The sequence below is a fragment of the Oxyura jamaicensis genome, chromosome 1 (genome assembly GCF_011077185.1).
Source record: "Oxyura jamaicensis isolate SHBP4307 breed ruddy duck chromosome 1, BPBGC_Ojam_1.0, whole genome shotgun sequence".
NCBI lineage: Eukaryota > Metazoa > Chordata > Aves > Anseriformes > Anatidae > Oxyura > Oxyura jamaicensis.
The window spans coordinates 193,355,783-193,361,772 of NC_048893.1; positions in this window are offsets into that span (position 1 = coordinate 193,355,783).

Consider the following 5,990-nt stretch of genomic DNA (forward strand, 5'->3'; position numbering starts at 1 on the left):
CTGTACATGTTCCCGCTGCTCGCTGCTAACTACGAACTCTTACCTTCTACAAATAAAAATAAAAAATATAATAATAATAATAATAATAAAGCCTCTTGTCATTATTTTGTCACACTTTCAGATTCCACCAAATAATTAATTCACAACAATAAACCTCCTGGTTGCCATTAGAGGCAGGCTGCCAAGCAGTTCAGATCCAATCTTGCGCTATGCTGTTTTTATAAAGGTTTCCCAAACCCGAATGTGAATAGACTTGGGCTTTGTGACTTAAAGCAAAACATTTGCTTAATTTTATATTAACAAATATTACTAGCCGGAGCTGGAAGCACAAATGTAATGATTTGGGTCTCTTATGCCAGCACAAACAAACTTTCCGTGCAGTTCATACACAAACCCAAACGTCTTTTAGCCTGCATGGACTACATTAAAACATCACCCCAGTCCTTCTTTGTGTCTCCCCACCTCCCTCTGTGTGTCCCCCACTGGCTGGCCTTACGTTTCAGCTCTTGGCACAGGATCTATTTTTTGTTGGTGGTGGTTTGGTTTGGCTTTAGCTTTCTGTTTGTTTAATTATTATTTTTGGTGATTTGCGCAGCACCTAGCCCAACAAGGGAAATGGTTTGAATTTGGCATTTGAGACCGCAGTGGGTGCAAGCATCTTCCCTACGCCCCGTGCCAGGGAAACAAGGCCCAGGGCAGGAGGATGGGGTAATGCTGATAAGGCAGAGGGAGGGGAGCAGGGCCCGTGGCCAGGTCTGAGCAGCCCGAAGTCGCCGGCGGGCTGACGGTGACGAAGTGGTTTGGAGCAGCATCATCAGCGTGTAACCTGCGTGTTGGGAAACTTCATTTTGGTGAGCTCAGAGGGCTCAAACCATCCCTCACATTTCCCTGCACTCTTGTTTATGGCTTTCATCACAACACCATCCTACTGACCAAGAAGGAATGGTTTAGCAAGCTTTTTCTCCCACTTGTGTATTAACCAATTCATTGACTCATGGATCCCTGTTCTGTCCGTCTAATGACCAAACTCCACGAGTCTTTGTAGATTTCATGCAATAAATGTGGCAGCCATTAACTTTCCCTCCTGTTGGGCACTTGAGAAGATAAAAATCACCCCCTCCTGCTGTAAATTTCTGCTATAAATCCACAGATGCAATTGCACACAATCTAATTTCTGGCTCCTGGGTCCACATTCATCCTTGTCCAACTATTCCTCTTGACTGAGCTGATTAGATTACAGACAAGGGCAGGCTCTCCAAATGCAAGGTCATGTAGCTTAAATTAAATCTAAAGGAGCTACGGTAATATATATAATAGAACTTGGACATCTTTACTATTAAAGAGGTGGGAAAAAGGCACTCAGCTGGCTCCACTTGGGGGTCATTTGGCCTTGAGAAGTGCGGGTGGCTTGGTCCTCCTTTGGCAATCCTCAGGGACTTAGTTCCCAGATATGCTCATACTCTGATCGTTCCCAGAAAACAGGTTTCTGGAGCCATTTGGTGTGCCTGCAGGTACTGTATATCCTGCAGGCGACATGCTGTCTTCATCACTGTCCTTGGCCATCAGAGTCGGAGGTAACGGGATGGATGCTGCCGTAATGGTGCCTCCCATGGTGGCTCCCAGGAGCGTAGCTTCCACGGCAGCTCGCAGTGCACACATCTGGAGTGCAGGGCACAGCACAGTGTGTGATAGTGCCCCGGATGGAGAGCAAGTAAGCCTGGGCTGAAATCCAGATGCTTCATTCATACACGGAGGTTTTTGTCTACTGCAAAGCAGGTTTAAAACCTGTGCTATCTTAAAAGGCTTGCTAGCCTGGTGTGTCATGCAGTTATTTCATCCTACAAACAAAGCAGCTTGTGATTTTCTGGCTATTGTTTTAATTTTTTTCTTTTAGAACAAATGGATGATGGAGTTGCACAATATGTGACACACACTGCTTATTTACCAGGAACATAAAAGGCCTCTGTTTCCCAACACGCAGCATGAACTGAACATGCTTCTGTGCTCAGAGTTCCCAGCCTTGGTCTGGCCAGCCAGCAGCCTAGGAGCGCTTCCTTGCCACTGCTTCTCTGGCTCTTCCTCACCTCTGGTGTTTCTGCTCTTCCTCCCCACTCCACTGCATTCAGCCTTACCCAGCAAAGCATTTTCACCAGGAGCCCATCGATATTGTCATACAATATTATCATTGTTAACAAGCACTAGGACAAAAAAAAGAGAGAGAGAGAGAGAGAGAGAGAAATTTCATTCATTAGAATGAGAATAAAGTGATTTGGCAGAACTAGAACAGAGTTTGAACTGAAGGACCAACCTGCCAAAGCAAGGAGAACAAGGGCAAGAGTGGTATGGAAAGGGTAGCTAAGCTGCATTTTTCTAAGCTGATCTATCCACAGTGCCAGGAGAAGCAGTTCCTAAAGCAGAACAAATGCTGAATGCATTTCTAAAACATACCATCATCAGCTCACAGCTCAAATAAATAAATAAATAAATAACAGTTCTGGGTATTTAACTGGGAGCAACCAAAATTCTAGAGCAGGATGTGAAATTCTGCCTCCAGGTAGGAACTCATGTAGAATGAGAGCTGGGCTGCTGCACAAGGAGTAGAATAGGAGCTGTAACTGTGTCTTTGCTAAAATAAATGGCATTAGCACTGGACCAGCAGCCCTGACAGGCACCGTGGCCCAGCCACCACAGCTGAGCTGTGCATGGGGTGTTTGGGACAACTGTTGCCGCTATTTATCTGGCAGGCAGGCCAGAGCTGCTCAGCCTGGTGGGGTACTGGTGTGTTCAGAAGAAGGTCTGGTTTTCTGAAGTCCTCTGATACCTTCCTTGTTTTGGGGAGACTCCAGCCACGGAGACCCAGGTTACAGGTGCCTTTTCTTCCCTTTCACCTCTCTTTTGACACCAGTTGTGGATCACACTCAAGGTTTTAAAGTCACAAAACTCACAAAGGAATGTGTCTGGGTCATCCTTCACACTCCGACCAGTCACATCAATGAAAATCCTGAGCAAAAGCCATTTTTTCATTTGCTCCAGGTGTAAAGGTCAGCCTGGATGAGGCTAGGGAGACAGCACAATACACACGGCCAAAAGGAGAAAGAGATTCAACCCAAGTGGTTCATGCTCAGGTGGCTTTTTTTAATTGTTATTTATATCCTTCATGGGATAAAATGAAGATGCACATCTTGGGAACAGCTGGCGGCTGCTGATGCATTGCTTAATGCCACGTCTCCACTACCACATCTTGCCAGCTCCAGCCCAGCCAGCTCGACTCCCACCACATAGATGCAACTTAAACCAGCATCAAAGTCCTGCACCAAACAAGCTCTGTGTGTCTGGGCAGATAGGCCCTGAATAGCCCCATTCAGTTTTTGAGAATGCTAAAAGTTCATCCAAAATATGCCTTTTATCACACATCAAACCCATCCCTGTGAGCATTTGCTTGCAGGCGTTTGACTGCTGGCATCCCTGTGGATGCAGAATCACAGTGTCACAGAGTGGTTGAGGTGGGAAGGGACCTCTGGAAGGGTCCACTTGGTCCAAGCCCTGCTCAGACAGGGACACCGAGAGCAGGTTGCTCAGTACCATGCCCAGACAGCCATGGCAGAGACGATGGAGATGCCCCTGCTCAGGACATGCTGGCTAATCTTTATGTCCACATAACGTGATCTGTGGTGTGAGGTCCCTGCTGTTGGGTCTGGCACAATATTCTCAGGCTACCTTGAGTAGAAAAGCTGAATCAGCCACTGGTGTAATTAAATGAAAAGGGCAAAAGGGCTCCCTCTGTGTGCATTAACTGTTTCCATTGACAGGCTGGCAGGATTTCAGCTGCTTCACCACATGGGCACAGCCTTTGGAGCTCATGCCCCTGCCTGTCACCAGGTAACCCACCCCTGATGTGGAGAGCAGAAGAGTCCAAGCCCCTCTCTTTGGTCATGGCCCTGTTAAACAAAGCAAACCTTCGTGGCAATTGAAGGGAAGAGAGCAGAGCTTGCAAGGGCTAGCAGAAAGAAACACCTTGGAGCTGGGATGGAGCAGGTCCTGGAGGCTTCAGGGGGGAAACCCAGTGGGTGTCAGCACAGCCTCAGGAGAGGAGTCTGGGGGTGAGGGAGGGCACCAAGCACCAAAGGACCGAGCCCTCCAAGCTCTCCAAAAATGGACCCCCAGAGCCAGGCAGGCTGCATAGGCACATCTTGGTCTGGGAAATCCCAAGCCATGATCTGACAGCCCAAGCCACCAGCCTGGATCAGGCACCCGGCATGCACAACCCGCATAGCTTGACAAAATGCAGCCCAGCTCCAGCAGACCCGTGCTGAGACCGTGCTGATGGAAACAGGATCAGAAACATTCCCGTTTGCAGCCCTAAATCCTCGATCGGCTGCAAAGCAAACAGTTTGCTGTCTCAGGCCAGGCGGTCCCCGTTGTGCCGCAGCTCCTCCTGTTCGTGCCAACCCCCAGCACCCACCCAGCCTGACTCGGGCTGGTGGGACAGGACAGGTCCTTTCCACATAAATCTTAGCCCTGGCTTGAGTCCGCTGCGAAATGGTGGTGATTTATGGGGGATTAACAGATCAGAGTGGAGGAATGTAAAGAGGTTTAGGCTCGGTAAGTGGGACACTTAGAGCTGGGTCACGGAGAATTTGATTCAGACTCAGGACTTTTGCATGGTGTGCAACAAAAAGGAGAAGAGGGAAGCATGCTTTTCACGTGCCCCTTATAGCATGGAAAGACATTCTGTGTTGTATCTGAAGAAAATTACTCAGTCAAGCTTGTGTGTGACGCTGTTTCTTAGTTCCTAAAGGCCTCATAAATGTAATGCTAAAGGTGCACTTATTTCTTGTTTTTGGTTTGTTTTTATTGTTTTAGTTGTTCTCTCACAGCAGAGGGGGGGATAGGACAATAGGAAATGTAGCAAAGTCAGGAGGCGGTGAGTCTATGAGAAATTACGGGTAGTGTAGTCAAGAAAGGGTTAACAGCTCATTCTATGGGAATGAAAACTGAGCCCCTCTGCCCAAAAACAATCAAAGAACCAAACAAAAAATGCTAGGAAAAGTATGCTTTTTCACTTTTTCACTCAGGAGAGGGAAGCGAGGATCTCCCCATGCCTCATTTGGATTTTTCTCTCATTTCCAATTGTGATTTCTGCAGCTCACCACACAGCCAGCAAGTGCCGGACACTCGCCGAAGCCCAGAGCTTAAATCCCAATCCCTGGGCTCAGAAATCATCACCTCCTCGCTGTGCTGCCCAGCCTTCTGCCGCTGGCTCAGCCTCCCGCAGCCCCCCGGGCACGCCGCAGGCCCTACACAGCGGCACGGCCACGGCCTGCCCTCCCTCGGTGCGTGGCAGGGAGAGCCAGGGAGGACATAGCCCGGCAACCAAACGCCGAGCTCCAGAAGGCCGGGAGAATAATTACCGATGGGCCAGCTCCCATAAAATTGTTGGCAATGGCACAAGTTGGTGCAAAAGAATATTCGTGTCAGAAGTCCTGACGGAGCCAGTGGTCTTACAGGGGTTGCTCATGTGAAGTAGATTATGCGGAGCTAGGCCCTACCTATTGTGTAACATTTACGTATTGTGCTACCCTGTATTAGAATATTCTATTTATCCAACTAGGGATGAATATTTCTTACGTGTTTCGCAATAAAACTTCAAAACACTGACAGAGAGTTCTCTTCCAGATTTTTTTTTTTTCCGTAAGGCCAAAATTCCCTTTAATTTCACCAACTACAAGACAGAAGAAGAGCAATTAAGTTCAACCATACACACTTTTTAATGTGGTTTCAGGGGGTTCTTTAATGTTGGTAAGTTAGCAGATAAGCCATGCATCCACCCATCCACTTAATTATAGGTCTGCTACCTCCAGTCACTCTGTTTTTTAATTTAATTTGCTGCCCAGTTAGAATCTGAAGAAACCTTTGCCATAACATGCCTACCACCTGCATCTTCTACCGCCTTAACTACAAACTTCCAGAATGAGCACTTTATTACCACT